The sequence below is a fragment of the Mytilus edulis genome, chromosome 7 (assembly GCF_963676685.1).
Source record: "Mytilus edulis chromosome 7, xbMytEdul2.2, whole genome shotgun sequence".
In the NCBI taxonomy this organism is placed as follows: Eukaryota; Metazoa; Mollusca; class Bivalvia; order Mytilida; family Mytilidae; genus Mytilus; species Mytilus edulis.
In genome coordinates, this window is record NC_092350.1 from 16,241,778 (window position 1) to 16,263,452 (window position 21,675).

Genomic DNA, 21,675 nt, shown 5'->3' on the forward strand with positions numbered 1-21,675 from the left:
TTTAAAATTTTAATATGTTGTTACTGACAACTTAATGAAGGTCAAATTCAATAATGGCGATTTTGACTTTTACCGTTCAGGAGTTATGGTTCTTGAAAGATTGAAAAATGGTTTTTCCAGTCGTGTCCGTGCATTTACGCATGAACTGTTCTACCAAAGCTTCCCAAATTTTAATATGTTGTTACTGATGACAAAATAGAGGTCAAGTTTAATAATGACGATTTTGACTTTTACCGTTCAGGAGTTATGGTTCTTGAAAGATTGAAAAATGGAGTTTCCAGTCGTGTCCGTGTATTTACACATGAACCGTTGAACCAAAGCTTCCCAAATTTTAATATGTTGTTACTGACAACTTAATGAAGGTCAAGTTCAATAATGACGATTTTGACTTTTACCGTTCAGGAGTTATGGTTCTTGAAAGATTGAAAAATGGTGTTTCCAGTCGTGTCCTTGCATTTTCTCATGAACCATTCAACCAAAGCTTTTGAAATTTTTATATGTTGTTACTGATGACAAAATAGAGGTCAAGTTCAATAATGACGATTTTGACTTTTACTGTTCAGGAGTTATGATTCTTGAAAGATCGTAAAATGGCGTTTGAACTTTCCATTCACTTTATTGCATTTACTCATGAACCATTCAATCTAATTTTTTCAAATTTTAATATATTGATACTGATGACAAAATGGAGGTCAAATTTGATATTGACGATTTTCACTTTCACCATTCATCAGTAATGGTTCTTGTGATATTGCCAGGACACAAATAAATGTTAATAAATCCGGTTTGCTGTCGTTGTGACAGCCTCTTGTTAATGTTATAGTCTCTTGTAATTCTGTACAGAATGGCTCTCTTTTTATATTTATATATTTTTACATTTAATGCAAGGTTGTATTATATATTATTGAGAGATGAGACTTAAATAAAATATTGAATTGAATTGAATTGAGGAATGCAGATATAACAATGTTGATTTTCATTTAAACGAACAGATTAATAAGATTTAAACTTATAAATATTAATAATATCACAAGCTTAGATATGTTTTGCTTGATCTTAAATGTTTATATAAAATTGGCAATTTGAGGGGAGATAGCTCTGAAATAGTTCATTTTCTGAAGGAATCTAAATGCAGTTTTGCTATTTTTACATCTAAGCTGGGAAAAACGTATGGTGACACTATTTATTCTTTTGATATTCTTGTAACCAGGTTGGGCGCCATCTGTAACGGTGTGTTCTCATTTCGCCTTAGCTGTGAATTCCAGGTAAAAAAGGTAAAAAATATACTAAGGCCAGATGGGAATTGAACTAAGGCGAAATGTGAATTTAGATAAAAATATTAAATAAACAAATTAAACTCTGTGTTTTTATAGCAATTTTAACAACATTTAATTAGGGAATTGTTTCTCTTGAATTATTATTTTTAATAAAAGTGACATTTTTTATGATTTTAAAAGAAGAAAAAACACAATAATACATGAGTCAGAAGGAAAGTTGCTTCTTTTATACTTAATTTAATATAAGTTTCAATTGTATAAATTTTATGAAATTATAAAGTTCTTAATAATCAGTCAATTATCCTTTGCATTGTGCAACACAAAAAGTTAAAAAAGAAAGAAAAAAAAATGTGTTCCCACAAACTTGTTTACATATATTACAGAAACTTAAAATAAATACAAAAAAGAAGATGTGGTATAATTGCCAATGAGACACCTCTCCACAAGAGACCAAATGACACAGATATCAACAACTATAGGTCAACATACAGCCTTCAACAATGAGTTAAGCCCATACTGCATGGTCAGCTATAAAAGGCCCCGAAATGACAATGTAAAACAATTCAAACGAAAAAAAACTAACGGCCTTTTTTATGTACAAATAATAAACGAAAAAGAAATATGTAACACATAAACAAACAACAACCACTGAATTACTATGACTTGACTTCTTCAAGCTTGGTCCAAATTATATAAGATTTTTCAATCTCCTGTAAAAACATCGCCAACCAAAATATTAACCTCATTATGGTGAAGCAGTATCTTACATCCTCAAACTTGGAAACTAAATGAACTTTGAACATTCAAATGTGTACATCAGTGCGTTGTTTTTCACAATATGAACTATATGGAAATAATTCTTATGTTATATGTATTAGTGCTTTTTTCTCATGCTATTATTTATAACATGTACATTTTCTATATTAGTATGCAAATTTAAAATTGGGTTTTAAATTCAGTGCTGATTCAGAGATGAAATATTTGTTATGATAGTATGATATTTGTCTTTTATTTATTCATTGAAATATGTGATACCCATATACAATTTGCCATTTCTAATTAGACTTTATTTACAAAATATTACACATGAGTAAAAAAAATCAAAAAAGAAGAGCAGCTATAAAAAAGAATTATTTTAAAAGTGGGACACCAAACATAAATAATATTTCATGGTAGAATTTGACATCAAAATAACAAATTAGTTTGCAATCCTTGTATGAACAAACTAAATATAACCATGTTGTCTCATTGATTTCATGCAAGTTATAGTTCTAATGAATGGACTCAAATTATAAAAATAACACACTAAACCAATAAATAAATGGTGCTGGTCATGAACTTGAAAATAAATAAGAACATAATAGACTTACTACTGTCTAAGTAATATTTTTCTTTTTCTATTTGAAAAAAATAATAATAACATTAAAAAAACTATGCATTTTTACATTTATATAAAAGTATTTCAGAGCAGTTTAACAATTGCTCTGACAGTCAACAATTATGTTTTAGATCACAAGTCAAAATTAAGTCACACTTCATGTCAGTATGAAAATGCTTTGAATAAGATGGATTAAAATGATACTCTGAGAAGAAGTAGAAGATGCTTTATTTCCATCAAATGGGCTCACAAGGAGCATAATATAATATCATTATAATATTATTTTTACAAATATTAGTAAACAATACAGTATACATAGTTATAAACACAAATAAGAAACAACAGTTTTAATATATTAGTATGTATATAGGAGTATATATAAAACCTTCGTCTCAGACACACCTCTAGAAAGTAACAAAAAAAAAAGAACTCTGTGAGTAGGCTAAATATATCTAGCTGAATTGCAGGAGGCACCAATGGACGTTGCTATATGGCATGGTGGGTTCATATTAAAATGTGTATCGGGACATTAATGGTATGGTTAGATATTGTAAGAAGTTGCACATAACTGGTATGACATTCTCGTGACTAGTTCAGAGGAGTCAGTACTATTTAAAGTGACAAAACTGCAAGAGGTACCAAGGGACAATGCTAATTGACATGTCAAAGTGCACATACTACGAAAAAGGTAAATAATAACCAGTTTAATATAAAAAAAATATCACAAACAGAAGGGTAATAGAACTTATACGGTGTGTCCTGTACCCCACTATGCCAACATCGTGCCTAGTGCAGAAAGCTTGATTACAATATTTATCTTTCAAGTTATATTTTGTCTTCATTAACTAACTCACAGACAGATATCAAGATTCTCTACATTAAGACGTCATATCAGTTTTTGGCTAGGAATCAGATGCATAAAGTTTGGGCATTGTGAGTTAATAGTGGAATTTAAACAATTTCTCTTATCTTGAGATAATGTACACGAAAGTAAGAAAAAAATCATCATCAACTTCATTTGAGGTGCACCTGAGACAAAGTCTGTCTTGTCGGAGAGTACCCTGATAGCGGCCTTGTTCAATTCTTGGTCTGAGAGAAGAAATACGTAATCGAGTGAAATTTCTCCTTTGCTTAAGTGATTGTAATAAAGTAAGATATCTTTCAAGACCAAAATGAGCCTTAAAAGTGCTATAGCTACAAAGATTCCCATCAGCACAATTGTGCATTTGGCGGTTTCTCCACATAGTGCTGATACAAAAACTTTTTAATTAAAATTTTGAATATTAAGTTGCTTGCAAAGGCTAGGCTGTCAACCCTATTATTATTTTTGCAAATAGTTTAAGGTTCCATACCAAGAGGGAATTTTTGATTCAAATAATAGCTTTGGCATCTTTTAGTAACGGAAAGGATGAACCCAAATTTTCAAGCCGATATCATATATTTGATGAGTGTAATATTTTTAATTTTAAGGAATGAGTAGTTTTCTAGACATGCTTCAATGTTAATGTTCATTGTATGATTTTTTTTCATGGATTATGATTGCTTCGGACATGGACAATGATCTGCTTTTTCGACTTTTACAAATTCAACAGTCCTCTTCTTTTCAATTCACCCACATTCTTAGAAATTAAGAAAAAGAAGCATCATCTCACATGTGATGAATAGTATCTTCAAAGAACACTTTGAAAAATTAGCGGAGACCAATTTCAATCCTTTCTTCAACATTAATGATAACGATAATCTTGTCAAGATAGACGTGGAAACCATTGTTAACATCTGTGAAAACCAAGAAATAGCATGGTACCTCAAAAGAAATCTCTAAGCTTATATCTATATTGAAAACTAAAATGGCGATGTAGACGGCTGAACTGCAGAAAACCTAATTTATGAAAATCAGAAGGCATCACACAATTAAGAACTATATCTCTCTATCAAATGTAGAAGAACATATCTTTTTCTATATCATGGCTACAAGGATGACATCGAATATGACAGATAACAACTATGTAGACACTTCAGTACAGAAGGGCGGGGTACCAGGTTTTTCAGGTTGCATTGAACATACAAGCATCGTTTCACAACTGATTCAAGAGGCCAAAGTGAACAAGAAAGATCTCACAGTACTATGATTAGATTTGGTCAATGCCAATGGTACTGTTCCTCACATGCTGATACAGGAGTCACTAGATCATTACCATATTCCCGACCACTTGCAGATTTCGAAAAGGAGCAGGCTAATGCGCTACAAGGCAGAACTCGCACCAGCAAAGTGGAAGGGATTAATATAAGTTGCAATAACTTGTTTCACAATACACTATCAATAAATATGTTTAAACTATATCCATGCCTTTAATTTCCCTGATTGACCTGTCTTATCGGTGTTCATCATTCCCTCTGAAACCTGTTGTTCGATTCTCCTGATATTGTTCTTGTCACTGAAAGAATAATCATACCACGTTCCTAAGCACTTGATTTGGTTGTCAATTATTGATGGAATAGCCTCTCCTTAGCTTGTACCTTAAGTTCAACTTGGTATGTGCTCTTCCTTTTCTTATTATCAGAGCTCTAGACTTCTTTGGTTTGAAAGCCATCCTTGTCCATGTTATTGTCTCTTACAATCTCTGGTCTTCCTGCAGTAAAAAGGTTGTGATAATAGAGCTGATTGTTCCCTGGGAGGAGAGATGTGGCGAAGCCAATGAAAGAAAGAGGGCAAAGTACGACGAACTGTTGGAAGAGTGCAGAGATAGATGATGGCAGACATGGAACTTTCTTGTTGAGGTTGGCTGCAGAGGCTTCCCTTCACAGTCAGTGTGGCGGTTGTTTTCTGCAGTCAGAGTGACTGGTCGGCAAAGAAGGACAACACTCAGAAACTGGACTAAGCAGCAGAGAAAGCGTCTTGCTGGATATGGATGAAGAGATACATTAGTAGCTGGAACCACACCACCAACTATTAATGCGCAGTGATTGATTATCACTGTGGACCTCCCCCCCCCCAATCCTGAGAGTGTACAGAGCTAGGGGTCGTCACACATGCTGACGGATGGCCTCGGCTGAGGACATTGATGTTGTTTGCAGTAATTCCACCAGTACTGTATGTAAGAAAAATAAAAAAAATAAAAAAAATCCTTGATACTCTTGAATCCAAACATTTGAATTAAAATTGGAACCAATTACGGGGACTGCCGAACATGCGCAGATGACATAATGGTATGTGCTGGTTCAGAATTTGATGCCTCAATCAAACTCCGCATCATTGAAAACTGTACAAAAAATGACCGGGTAAAGATAAGCAGCAAAAAAACAGAAATACTACTGATTAACAAGAAGAATAAAAAAATAAATCTTCAACTTTTTAATGACAAAATCGATGAAAAGTAGAACATTTAACATCTAAGTATCACAAGACAAGAGAAAATGAGACAATGTATTCACTGTTAGGATCAGGATTACAAGGAATAAATGGTATAAATCCACTATTATCATATACACTATGGCGAACATAGTACGTTATACCAAGAATGCTCTATGGATCGAATAGAAATTCTCAACATTACCAAAACTGATATCCAAAAATTAGAAACTTTCCAGAAGAAACAAAAACACATCAAAACAACTTCTGTCTTAACCACAAAGAACTGCTGATGCTGCTAACTATATCTAGACTTGCTAGGAGCAGAAACTATGGAACAACTCATATGTAAAGCTGTAATTTCCCTTTTTCTCAGAATATCAAAAGACCCAAACTCAATTCAATGTAAAATAGTATTTCAAAAAAGAAGCTGAGGTATGATTGCCAATTAGACAACTGTCCACAAAATAACACAGAAATTAACAACTATAGGTCCCCGTACGGCCTTTAACAATGAGCATAACCCACACCGCATAGTAATCTAAAAAGGCCCCGATATGACAATGTAAAACAATTCAAACGAGAAAACTAACGGTCTTATTTATATGAAAATCAAAGCCTTAAAGGCTGTAAAAGCAATTGCTGCCATGTTAAAGTTTGGGGACTTTTATTTTTCATCCACATATATACAAGAATTAAACCTGACATGAGTGTTGTCTAGTTAAAAGTAAGAAGGTTTTAAATTTATATAAATAAAAGACTTTAGCAGAAAGTCATTTCTAATATGTTTTATATTTCACAAGGAGACAACACGTTTACCAGGCTAAAGTTGGGGTCAAATATACATGTGCTGAAACATATAACTCAAAAAGAAATCATCATGGATTATCCCCTGGTAGTGTTTGTAACTTCCTTGGCAATAATTTCCTTTATTGATTTAATTTTAACAATTTTCATTATTAATTTATATTTAACCATTAACACAAATGATTAAGTTAAAACATTTCAACTTTCCAGACGCAAATGTTAAAAAACGGGAAAGAAATAAAATATCTTACAAGACATAAACATGTAAAGAATAAATGTATATTTCAGCTTAATAAAAATATTTTCATAATGTTACTTTGTCATCATTTTTAAAACTAAGTTCCAAACATTATTGCTCAGTTGATATGTGTCCTTCTGATGCGGTACGAGCACAGGCACTTGTTTCTAAACTATTAATATGGATAATCGACCTTCCTATGGATAGAAACAAGTGCATGTGGGTACGAGATAACTACAATTCTTGTGCAATCCCGAAAAGGGGGTCATCACAGACAAACATGACATTAAATCGTTATCACTGAACTAGTATATATATTGTATAGGGGCCAGCTGAAGGACGCCTCCGGGTGCGGGAATTTTTCGCTGCATTGAAGACCTATTGGTGACCTTAATTCTGCTGTTGTATGTTTTTCTATGGTCGGGTTGTTGCCAGTGTCTCTTTGACAAATTCCCCATTTCCATTCTCAATTTTATTATACGAACAAGAACAAACAGCTCTACGTTGCTTTGATATTTATCGATTTTCAGGAAACATTGCGAAAAATGATCTTCAATATTTCGAAAACATGTGAAATAAAATTGCTAACACGGTGGACCGTCGAGTGTCAACAAACGTAGTAGACTTGTTCACTGAAAAGACGAGGATAATGGTTTCATCTGACATTTGTTATGCAAACCCAGTTTTGATCATGATATTTAAAAAGACGTACTTTTTTTCAATCTATGTATTAATAAACTAGAAAATTCCAAATTGTAAATATCTCTTCATCTGGACCGACTTGGCATCTACTACGTTTGGACGGGTCCATTTCATTTGTAAGGTGATCGATAAATATTACGGAGTTTTGACAGAAAAGGAAAACGAACTTATTGTTATGTGTTTTCAACAAGGGTTTCGTTCCGCTAAATTATTTGCGCAAATAAAGTTTGTCTATTTTTAGATTACAGGTAATAATTTGACACTACGCATTAACCTGTGTAGTGATTTTGATTTTACGATAAATGTATGAATGAACGATAATTTTATGAATGAACAAGAGCACCTGACCTCTTAAAGAAACACAAATTAAACATAAAAAACCGTATTTATTAGGAGATAATTCAGTTAAATTTTCAATACTAAATCAGCAACTGAAATGAATCCATATTTTGTTGAAACATCGTACGAACGGCGGAAAACGGAATCGCATTTATAAAAATGTACTTTTTTTCACTCGGACTTCTATGTTATTTGATAGTCAAACGGTTGACCCTTTAAATACAAAAATACATCTACAAGAACATATTCTGAAACTTCTTAAATCTACTAACTTTTTTTTAAAGTTTCAAGCTATGTATTGCATTAGAAAACATACATAGGTGTTAAAGAATGACTGACCAGGAGCCTGTTTAACAAAATACTATGGCTTGATCTGGGCGGAGTCTATGATCTGGGTCACAAAGATGGCCATACGCGACGGCATAAAAGCAATTGCTTTAAAAATGAACGAAAAACAAATATTTAACACATAAACAAACGACAACCACTGAATTACAGGCTCCTGACTTTGGACAGGCACATACATAAAAAATGTGGCGGGGTTAAACATGTTAGCGGGATCCCAACCCTCCCCTAACCTGGGAGAGTGGTATAACAGTACAACATAAGAACGAATTATAAAAATCAGTTGAAAAAGGCTTAACTCATCAGATGGACAAAAATACAAGTGGGGGTGGCCGGGTACTTGTACATCCCGACAACAAAAAGACACTAGGAACAGATCTGAGAGTACTCGCAGTTATCTGACAGCTAGTTCAAAGCCACTAACAACTAATAAAAAAATCATGCATCTAAAACTATCAATCCGTACACATCCAACAATGGATTTAGTGTAAAGACGTCATAAACAGTCAGAGAAAAACATGACCTTGTGCAATGCCAAGTTACAGGTATCAACAGATTGTAGATCCATGAATGTGTATATGTATATAACATTCTAGTAATATTTAGTTTGCTTTTAAATTACTGATTACAAAATCAATGTTTATACCAATAAAAACAATATTCAATGATCTTACAACAGCGTTGAATTGATAACCTTTAAGAATAAGTTTATTTAAAGAAGCGACAAGTTTACAAGGATCATTTCTAAATTTCCGGGCACGGTTAACAACATTTCCGTAAAAATGAGGATGTGCTATCCCGTTTGAAATAAGTTTTCTACAGGTACAACCAAACTTCAAAACCAAATCTTTATATCTATGGAAAATTAAGTAAAGGTTTTAGGTAATTTATGGTAATGATATCCCTGGTTTAATAATTTATCAGTAATACATAGATTGCGTTCGTTAAAATCAAAAACGTCACAACAGACACGGGCATAGCGAACGAGCTGTGAAATATAAGCACCGTAAGATGGTGCCAAAAGGAACATCACCATCTAAAAATGGAAAATTAACATTAGGGAAAGAAAAATCCTCCCTTTTGCCGTAAATTTTAGTGTGGAGTGTCCCTTTTAAAACCGAAATGTCTATCCAGGAAAGGACAGTTATTACCGTATAAACTTTGATTTATTTAAAGTAAGTTCCACGGGGTAAATTTCAGCAGTATATTGAAAAATTTCTTGATTATTTAACGAAAAAATATCACCATGATAACGGTAAATGCTGTTGAATTTATCAATTAAATGCAATGCCGACGGGTCTTTACTGAGTTTAGTCATAAACTGTGATTCGTAACAGTACAAAAAAAAGTCTGCTATTAAAGGGGCACAATTAGGGGATACTTACAACCTGGCGATAAACTTTGTTGCCGAAGCGTACATAAATATTATCAAGGAGAAAATTAACATCACACCTCCAGTAAGCATATCTAGTATATTTACCTTTCTCATTAGAGAAGAAGGCTTTAGATGAGTTCCAGCAAATATATTTGCATTCAGCTTTTAGACAGCTAGCATTAAATGACGACAAATCAAATAGTTGGTACATAGATGTGGACAAAATTTTTAAAAAAAATCATAAAAAGAGACTAAAATCCCTACTGGGGGATAATCAGATCCTTTATTGCAGAATATTTAACTCTGATGAGGACCTTCTTGACCTCTTAATAGTTGACTGTTCTAGGAACATCCTTATATCAGTGTCTCAGCTGAGATATATAGAACGAATTTGCAAAGACTGGATTTATTTATTTACCAAGTCAGCAATATGACAGTGGTTGTCCATTCGTTTGATGTGTTTTATCATTTGGTTTTGCCATTTGATTAGGAACTTTCCGTTTTGAATTTTCCTCGGAGTATTTTTGTGATTTTAATTTTTGAATGCTAATAGAGCCCAACTTCTGAAAAACAGATGAACAATCATTTTTAAGGTTCTTTGTGCTTAACAATTTCGGGTGGCTGTCAGTCATGGGAATTTAACAAGTATTATCTTACCTACTTTACATTTCTAGGAATAGATTGGTCACAAGTTAAAAGCGTCCGCGTGGAGACCGTGTATATTCCATATAAGGTTAGTAGGGAGGCGCGGCTTATTACAATGCACGGTTAGTATAGTGGAGTTACGACTTTGGCACTATTTGATTATTTAAATGTATTGAAAGTTCTATTTTATATTGTTATATCAAGGTTGTTTATATTAAATTGTTATTGTTGACAATAGTTTTTTTTAGTGCAGACCAATGGAATTAGAATCTTAAAATTGAACACTTGAACACTTTAATATAAAAATAAGAAGATGTGGTATGATTGCATGTGAGACAACTCTAGTCTTAATTCAAGAAATAAAGATAGACGATAAGATAAGTTCGTTACATAGTGTACTAGTGACCTAATTATACACTAGCAAACTATGTAACCAATATTATACTACTTATGATGTATATACTTACTAGAAATCAAATATTAAATGATATAGAAAATTAATTTTAAGTTAAAACTTTAATTAGAGTATATGAATATCAATGACCCTTGTAATCAACCTTGTAGATCTTAAATTGTGATAAAGACCACTTCTGTTTTTAAAACTAATCTTTAGAGAGCGTTTTACCATTATAGATTTTAAGAACACATACTACAAATTATAACAGTTTTAACTTTTATCAATCTAATTAACATATAAATCACTGATTTCGTTATACTACATATGTAAAATAACGAAATCAGAGATTAGATTGAACTATTATATTTGAGCTTGTCATATTTTACATGTTTGTTCGTTTGTCTGTGATGGGTGTTCTTTTATGTGTTTGTGCTGATTTCTGTCCCATTTTGTTGTCATTTTAGCAATGGTCTTTTTTACATTCTCATTTAAGGCAGGAGGTTAGGCTAGCCGTAAAACCACCATGTTTTTTCAAATGTCCTGTACCAAGTTCAGCTATATTTAGTACACATTCATATCCTTTTCTCCACAGAAAGATAAACTACTCAGAATTTAATTATACCCGGCCAGAATGTCAGTCTAGCTAAAATCACGAGCCCCTACTACCCACTTGCGTTAGTAGGAATTGTCCTTAGTCATACTCTCAATATGTTCACCATATACAGTCTATACATCTACTAGATATTTCTATGAACACCAAACTGTATTTACTCGCAAACAGGTTTATCTTTGTATCTGTGGATTTGTAACACGTCAAGTTTAAACATTCGGATGTGTCTTTGTATCTGTGGATTTGTAACACGTCAAGTTTAAACATTCGGATGTGTCTTTGTATCTGTGGATTTGTAACACGTCAAGTTTAAACATTCGGATGTGTCTTTGTATCTGTGGATTTGTAACACGTCAAGTTTAAACATTCGGATGTGTCTTTGTATCTGTTGATTTGTAACACGTCAAGTTTAAACATTCGGATGTGTCTTTGTATCTGTGGATTTGTAACACGTCAAGTTTAAACATTCGGATGCAGCGTGTTTATCTACAACAGATAGAATTTATTAAAAATGGAAATGTGGAATGTTAAAGAGACAATTTCCCGATCAAAGAGCAGAAAAGGGTTGTCTTCAACACAGCGGAAAATCCTTTATTTAAAGTCAATACAGCAGGACAACTCTCTTTAATGTGCAAACTGATTGATTGATTGATTGATTGATTGATTGATTGTTGGTGGTTTAACGCCACTTTTGTGCTATTTCGTGGCGGCCAGTTTTTATTGGTGGAAGAAGTCGGAGTGCCCGGTGAAAACCACCGACTTTCGATAGGAAAACTGACAGTCCTAGCCTTAATTAAGATTGGGATCAATTGCACCCGCACGAGCGAGGTTCAAACTCATAACCTCGGCGTTGACTGGTAAGACAGTGATTAAAGTAGTATAACTACATAGACCATTTGGCCACAGAGGTCCCGTGCAAACTGACTTCGTCATTATTGAGATCTAATATATCATCCAAATATGTAATAGTGTTATTAAATTTGTGTTTCAGATGTTGTTTCGATAGGTCTTTGGTAATTCAATGTTGTTATTAATTTGAATGGAATTACCTGTAAATGACTATCATAATAAAATTGAGAAAGGAAATGGTGAATATGTCAAAGCGACAACCACCCGACCATAGAGCAAACAACAGCCGAAGGCAACCAATGGGTCTTCAATGTAGCGAGAATTCCCGCACCCGTAGGTGTCCTTCAGCTGGCCCCTAAAATATGCATAATAGTACAGTGATAATGGACGTCATACTAAACTCCGAATTATACACAAGAAACTAAAATTTAAAATCATACAAGACTAACAAAGGCCAGAGGCTCCTGACTTGGGACAGGCGCAAAATTGCGGCGGGGTTAAACATGTTTATGAGATCTCAACCCTCCCCCTATACCTCTAGCCAATGTAGAAAAGTAAAACAATAACAATACGCACATTAAAATTCAGTTCAAGAGAAGTCCGAGTCTGATGTCAAAAGATGTAACAAAAGAAAATAAATAAAATGACAATAATACATAAATAACAACAGACTACTAGCAGTTAACTGACATGCCAGCTCCAGACCTCAATTAAACTGATTGAAAGATTATGTCTTCATCATATGAATATCAGGTACAATCCCTCCCGTTAGGGGTTTAGTATCATACTATCATAAAATATATGAGAAGAACATAACCCGTGTCATGCCAACAACTGTTTTTTTAGAAATAAATGTGTTTAGTTCCGATGCAAAGACCCTATCAGTGAATCAATGTTAAAGCCAAAATATGCAATCTTTAATGACCTGACAACAGTATCGTAACTATATCCCCTTTTAATAAGTCTATTTAAAGGTTTTGTTAGTTTCTGAGGAGAATACTGACATTTTTGTGCTTTATAAAGAATATTTCCATAAAATTTTGGATGTGAAATACCTGAACGTATAAGATGTCTGCATGTTGAGTTATATTTACGAATTATTTCCTTATACCGGTGATAAAATTTAGTAAATGTTTTGACCAGTTTGTGATATCGAAAACCCTGGTGTAATAATTTTTCAGTAATACATAAATTTCTCTCGCTAAAGTCTAATACATTGTTACATACACGAGCGAATCGTACAAGTTGAGATATATAAACACCATAAGATGGTGACAAGGGAACGTCACCATCTAAAAATGGATAATTAACAATAGGAAATGAAAAATCATCTCTTTTATCATAAATTTTTGTATTAAGCTTCCCGTTTATGATATAGATATCAAGATCGAGGAAAGGGCAGTGGTCATTGTTATCATTAGCTTTATTTAAAGTAAGTTCTACAGGATAAATTTCTTTAGTATACATACTGAAGTCGTCATTATTTAGAGCCAATATATCATCCAAATATCTAAAAGTATTGTTAAATTTTTGTATCAAATGTTGTTTTGATGGGTCTTTGCTAATTTTAGTCATAAATTGTAACTCATAACAATACAAAAACAGGTCCGCAATAAGTGGTGCACAGTTAGTCCCCATTGGAATTCCAATAACTTGACGATATACGGAATCTCCAAAGCGAACAAAAATGTTATCAAGTAAAAATTCAAGTGCATAAATAGTATCAAATCATGTCCAATTGACATAGTTCTTTTGTTTATTGCTACTAAAAAATGATCTAAAAGAGTTTGAACATATGTACTCGCATTCCGACTTTTTAAATGCCCAGTTAATTAGGGATGTGAATTTTTTCTCATAAGAATATTTGGTAGATTACAATATGATGAATGTTAAGATCTGTATCTGTATCTGTATTTCCCACTTGTGTAATTAGGATGGGTACGTCACAGATTCCTTTCGGCTATTATGTGACGGGTTGGTCTGCGCACAATTAGTCGCGCTTGCTGAGGAGTGCTGATTTAAACTCCTCGGTAGTAGTGGCGCACACTACTGAGTCTTCCAGATGGTTCCAGTTTATTGCAGTGCGCACAAAAATAGAGTTCTTGTATTGTTCTGTCTTACTGGTTGGAACTATGACCGCACGTTTGTTGTTACGGACTTGGTGGTCTATAATGTTTTTTGTTACAAAGTTATTATATGTTGTTGCTTTGATTTGTCTCTTTGGTCTATGAAATTGGATTAAATCGTCGGGAGGAAGCGCTGGTATCTTCCCCTCAACCACTTTGAAAAAGAAGATCAGTCGTTGTTGTTGGCGTCTTGATTGTAATGACGGGAGCTGAAGTTCTTTTAGCATTTTTGTCATACATCCTTCCTCTCTTGATTTGCAGTCTTTGGTAATGAATCTAGCACCTCTCTTTTGTATGGATTCTAGTTTGTCAATGTCTTTTTGGGTATATGGGTCCCAAATAATTGATCCATACTCCATTATTGATCGTATGAGAGCTATATATGCTGTTTTACGGCATTCCATAGGACAGTGTTGTTGGTTCCTTCTAAGGAAGCCTAGGATAGAACTGGCTTTGTTACACGTATTTGTTATTTGTTCTTTCCATTTAAGATCTTCTTGTATTTGGAGTCCTAGGTATGGGTTGGATGACACTTGTTCAAGCGTGTGATTGTTAAGGTTGTAAAAACGCTGACTTTTACTTTTCAGGCTAAGCATATAACATTTTTTGGCGTTGAAGCGCATACCCCAGTCGTCGGCCCATTTTTCTAGTGATTTGAGATCCTCTTGTAGTTTGTTATGGTCATTTTGGGTTTTGATTTCCCGGTAGAGCAAACAGTCGTCTGCAAATAGTCGTACTGATGAGTTTACTGCATCTGGGAGATCATTTATATGACACAGGAAGAGGATGGGTCCTAGTACCGTTCCTTGGGGGACTCCGGATTCAACTGAAGCATTTCTTGAGTTTTCTCCATCAAGTTGTACTCGCATTTTTCTTTCGGTTAGGAATGAAGTTAGCCATTTGTGGATATTTCCTCTAATTCCATATTGGTCTATTTTGTGCAAGAGTCTATCATGAGGTAATGTGTCGAACGCTTTTGAAAAATCGAGAATCGCAATATCTACTTAGTTTCCTTTATCGTAGGATTGTAGCATATCATGGATTGTAATGGCAAGTTGGGTCTCACAGGAATATCCAGATCTAAAGCCGTGGTTTAGTGATGTTAATACATTATGCTTTTCCAGATGTTTAAGTATATGACGGCATATGATGTACTCAAGAAGTTTACATGGTACTGATGTCAATGAGACTGGCCTGTAGTTTTCGGCCGCGTGTCGGTCTCCTTTCTTAAATATGCTAGAGATGTTTGCATTTCTCCAATCCTCTGGTAGTGTACCACTGTCTAGTGAGAGCTGGAATGTGAGTGTTATTATTGGTGCCAGATGTTCGGAGCATTGTTTTAGTACTTTGTTTGGTATGTTGTCAGGACCAGATGCTTTGGATGGGTTTACTCTCTGTAGCAGCTTTTTTACTCCTTCTGATCTGATGGTAATTTGATGTATGGAGTCTTTTACCCTGATGTTTGTTTTGGGTAGTGTTTTAGTTGTTCCTTTTGTGAAGACAGACGCAAATTGCTCCAGTAGAATTTGCGCCTTCTCCTTACTGTCGTTTATGAGATGTCCATGTTTCTTTAGTGGTGCAACCCCTATATTGTCCTGTTTCCTTGACTTAACATACTTCCAGAAAGGTTTTGTGTTGTTCTTATTCATTCCTTCAATTATAGCGTTGTTAATATAATTGTTTTCTGCTTTCCTAATTTCTCTTTTGCATGTTTTTTGGAAATGGCGGTAGTTTGTCCATGATTTTGTTCTTTTGGCCTGGTTATACAAGTTTTGTTTTTTCTTCAGCATCTTTTTGATCTTTTGTGTTATCCATGGTAGTCTGTTGTTGGACTTGACTATTTTTGATGGTATGTTTTTATCAAGGCTGGCAAATAGGTGTTTCTTGAACATCAGCCATGCTTCCTTGACATTTTGGTTGTTTTGGATACTGTTACTTATCTGTGATAATAGTGAATCCAGATCTTTATTCACTTCATCCTAGTTGGCTCTTGCCCAGGTGTAGACTTTCCGAGGATTAGTTTTGTAGTAGAAAGGTTTGATGTCTGTATCAGTTATGATGATTGCATGGTCAGAAATACCTGGTATGTTTGTTGATGTTTTCATAAGTGACGGGTTTGTTGTCAATACAAGGTCCAGTAGGTTGTTTTCCCTTGTTGGTTCTTCGTGGAATTGTGTAAGGCCGAATTGAGTTGTGATGTTTACGAGCTGTTTTGAACTTCTGGATCTTGAGCATCTTTCCTAATGGTGAGATTGTCCCACATTATGTCTGGGCAGTTGAAATCGCCTGCAAGTATGATGTTACTGCTTTTGTTCTCCTCTGTGATTTTTTCCAGAGATTTTTCTAGTTCTTCTAGTTGGGCTTTGTTTCTATGTGGCATGTAGAATGAGCCGATGATTAGGTCTTGGGCTGTTTTTAGTTTGAGCTTTACCCATTCAATTTCACATTTTGTTATGTATTGTGGTTGTTCAGTACTAATCATGCTGTTGTGGACTAAGATGAATACTCCACCTCCTAAGGTTCAGCTATATTTAGTACACATTCATATCCTTTTCTCCACAGAAAGATAAACTACTCAGAATTTAATTATACCCGGCCAGAATGTCAGTCTAGCTAAAATCACGAGCCCCTACTACCCACTTGCGTTAGTAGGAATTGTCCTTAGTCATACTCTCAATATGTTCACCATATACAGTCTATACATCTACTAGATATTTCTATGAACACCAAACTGTATTTACTCGCAAACAGGTTTATCTTTGTATCTGTGGATTTGTAACACGTCAAGTTTAAACATTCGGATGTGTCTTTGTATCTGTGGATTTGTAACACGTCAAGTTTAAACATTCGGATGTGTCTTTGTATCTGTGGATTTGTAACACGTCAAGTTTAAACATTCGGATGTGTCTTTGTATCTGTTGATTTGTAACACGTCAAGTTTAAACATTCGGATGTGTCTTTGTATCTGTGGATTTGTAACACGTCAAGTTTAAACATTCGGATGCAGCGTGTTTATCTACAACAGATAGAATTTATTAAAAATGGAAATGTGGAATGTTAAAGAGACAATTTCCCGATCAAAGAGCAGAAAAGGGTTGTCTTCAACACAGCGGAAAATCCTTTATTTAAAGTCAATACAGCAGGACAACTCTCTTTAATGTGCAAACTGATTGATTGATTGATTGATTGATTGATTGATTGATTGTTGGTGGTTTAACGCCACTTTTGTGCTATTTCGTGGCGGCCAGTTTTTATTGGTGGAAGAAGTCGGAGTGCCCAGTGAAAACCACCGACTTTCGATAGGAAAACTGACAGTCCTAGCCTTAATTAAGATTGGGATCAATTGCACCCGCACGAGCGAGGTTCAAACTCATAACCTCGGCGTTGACTGGTAAGACAGTGATTAAAGTAGTATAACTACATAGACCATTTGGCCACAGAGGTCCCGTGCAAACTGACTTCGTCATTATTGAGATCTAATATATCATCCAAATATGTAATAGTGTTATTAAATTTGTGTTTCAGATGTTGTTTCGATAGGTCTTTGGTAATTCAATGTTGTTATTAATTTGAATGGAATTACCTGTAAATGACTATCATAAGAATATTTGGTAGATTACAATATGATGAATGTTAAGATCTGTATCTGTATCTGTATTTCCCACTTGTGTAATTAGGATGGGTACGTCACAGATTCCTTTCGGCTATTATGTGACGGGTTGGTCTGCGCACAATTAGTCGCGCTTGCTGAGGAGTGCTGATTTAAACTCCTCGGTAGTAGTGGCGCACACTACTGAGTCTTCCAGATGGTTCCAGTTTATTGCAGTGCGCACAAAAATAGAGTTCTTGTATTGTTCTGTCTTACTGGTTGGAACTATGACCGCACGTTTGTTGTTACGGACTTGGTGGTCTATAATGATTTTTGTTACAAAGTTATTATATGTTGTTGCTTTGATTTGTCTCTTTGGTCTATGAAATTGGATTAAATCGTCGGGAGGAAGCGCTGGTATCTTCCCCTCAACCACTTTGAAAAAGAAGATCAGTCGTTGTTGTTGGCGTCTTGATTGTAATGACGGGAGCTGAAGTTCTTTTAGCATTTTTGTCATACATCCTTCCTCTCTTGATTTGCAGTCTTTGGTAATGAATCTAGCACCTCTCTTTTGTATGGATTCTAGTTTGTCAATGTCTTTTTGGGTATATGGGTCCCAAATAATTGATCCATACTCCATTATTGATCGTATGAGAGCTATATATGCTGTTTTACGGCATTCCATAGGACAGTGTTGTTGGTTCCTTCTAAGGAAGCCTAGGATAGAACTGGCTTTGTTACACGTATTTGTTATTTGTTCTTTCCATTTAAGATCTTCTTGTATTTGGAGTCCTAGGTATGGGTTGGATGACACTTGTTTAAGCGTGTGATTGTTAAGGTTGTAAAAACGCTGACTTTTACTTTTCAGGCTAAGCATATAACATTTTTTGGCGTTGAAGCGCATACCCCAGTCGTCGGCCCATTTTTCTAGTAATTTGAGATCCTCTTGTAGTTTGTTATGGTCATTTTGGGTTTTGATTTCCCGGTAGAGCAAACAGTCGTCTGCAAATAGTCGTACTGATGAGTTTACTGCATCTGGGAGATCATTTATATGACACAGGAAGAGGATGGGTCCTAGTACCGTTCCTTGGGGGACTCCGGATTCAACTGAAGCATTTCTTGAGTTTTCTCCATCAAGTTGTACTCGCATTTTTCTTTCGGTTAGGAATGAAGTTAGCCATTTGTGGATATTTCCTCTAATTCCATATTGGTCTATTTTGTGCAAGAGTCTATCATGAGGTAATGTGTCGAACGCTTTTGAAAAATCGAGAATCGCAATATCTACTTAGTTTCCTTTATCGTAGGATTGTAGCATATCATGGATTGTAATGGCAAGTTGGGTCTCACAGGAATATCCAGATCTAAAGCCGTGGTTTAGTGATGTTAATACATTATGCTTTTCCAGATGTTTAAGTATATGACGGCATATGATGTACTCAAGAAGTTTACATGGTACTGATGTCAATGAGACTGGCCTGTAGTTTTCGGCCGCGTGTCGGTCTCCTTTCTTAAATATGCTAGAGATGTTTGCATTTCTCCAATCCTCTGGTAGTGTACCACTGTCTAGTGAGAGCTGGAATGTGAGTGTTATTATTGGTGCCAGATGTTCGGAGCATTGTTTTAGTACTTTGTTTGGTATGTTGTCAGGACCAGATGCTTTGGATGGGTTTACTCTCTGTAGCAGCTTTTTTACTCCTTCTGATCTGATGGTAATTTGATGTATGGAGTCTTTTACCCTGATGTTTGTTTTGGGTAGTGTTTTAGTTGTTCCTTTTGTGAAGACAGACGCAAATTGCTCCAGTAGAATTTGCGCCTTCTCCTTACTGTCGTTTATGAGATGTCCATGTTTCTTTAGTGGTGCAACCCCTATATTGTCCTGTTTCCTTGACTTAACATACTTCCAGAAAGGTTTTGTGTTGTTCTTATTCATTCCTTCAATTATAGCGTTGTTAATATAATTGTTTTCTGCTTTCCTAATTTCTCTTTTGCATGTTTTTTGGAAATGGCGGTAGTTTGTCCATGATTTTGTTCTTTTGGCCTGGTTATACAAGTTTTGTTTTTTCTTCAGCATCTTTTTGATCTTTTGTGTTATCCATGGTAGTCTGTTGTTGGACTGGACTATTTTTGATGGTATGTTTTTATCAAGGCTGGCAAATAGGTGTTTCTTGAACATCAGCCATGCTTCCTTGACATTTTGGTTGTTTTGGATACTGTTACTTATCTGTGATAATAGTGAATCCAGATCTTTATTCACTTCATCCTAGTTGGCTCTTGCCCAGGTGTAGACTTTCCGAGGATTAGTTTTGTAGTAGAAAGGTTTGATGTCTGTATCAGTTATGATGATTGCATGGTCAGAAATACCTGGTATGTTTGTTGATGTTTTCATAAGTGACGGGTGTGTTGTCAATACAAGGTCCAGTAGGTTGTTTTCCCTTGTTGGTTCTTCGTGGAATTGTGTAAGGCCGAATTGAGTTGTGATGTTTACGAGCTGTTTTGAACTTCTGGATCTTGAGCATCTTTCCTAATGGTGAGATTGTCCCACATTATGTCTGGGCAGTTGAAATCGCCTGCAAGTATGATGTTACTGCTTTTGTTCTCCTCTGTGATTTTTTCCAGAGATTTTTCTAGTTCTTCTAGTTGGGCTTTGTTTCTATGTGGCATGTAGAATGAGCCGATGATTAGGTCTTGGGCTGTTTTTAGTTTGAGCTTTACCCATTCAATTTCACATTTTGTTATGTATTGTGGTTGTTCAGTACTAATCATGCTGTTGTGGACTAAGATGAATACTCCACCTCCTAAGGTACCCCTGTCATTCCTGAATGATGTATAATTATCATGCAGGGAATACTTCAGCTGATTTTATAGCATCTTTGGTTGGATTCTTTCCGGGTTTTACCCCTTTTAGCCAAGATTCTGTGCCAATAATAATATCTGGCTTTGTGTATTGTATTGTTGTTTTGAATTCTGAGGTTTTATCTTTGATGCTTCTGCAGTTTACCGTCATGATTCTGAGGTTTCTTTTATTGATGATGTTAAAGGGTGGTGGTGTTGTGTCCTTTACGCTGTTTCTTGTACTGTTTGTAACTGACCGATTTTTGGTTATTGATTTGTCTTTTGGACTACTTGTTACAAGTGGACTAAATGATGAAGAAAAGGAGTCCATAAAGCTGAGATCTGTTGTTAGAGGTTCGTAATAGCTTATGTTTTCAATCTCGTATGCATGGTAAGTGAATGAGGATACATTTAGGCTGTCACATTTGTAGCACATCCATTGCACGTTTGACCTTTGTAGAAGTTCGTAATCTGTCGTGCACAGTTCGATGCATGCGCGGTGGTGCCATATGCTGCAACAATCGCAACATACTCCCTCTGTTGACCATGTAACGGGTCTTTCACACAAACCACATGGGAAGACGTTTGCTGTTTTTGGACCTGGATTTGATTCAATGTCACCTGATAGTAGTATTATGAGCAGTGCTGTTGTTAAATTTTGCATGTATTGGTAATGATATTGGCCTTCTTCCGCTATGATGTAATTTCGGGTTTAGCAAGTTGACTAGATTTTGTTTTGTTGACCCGGTATGTGCATTTATGATATGCAGAGCTAATGAGCTGGCTAGGAAAAGTAACAGTGTATACTTCATGTTGT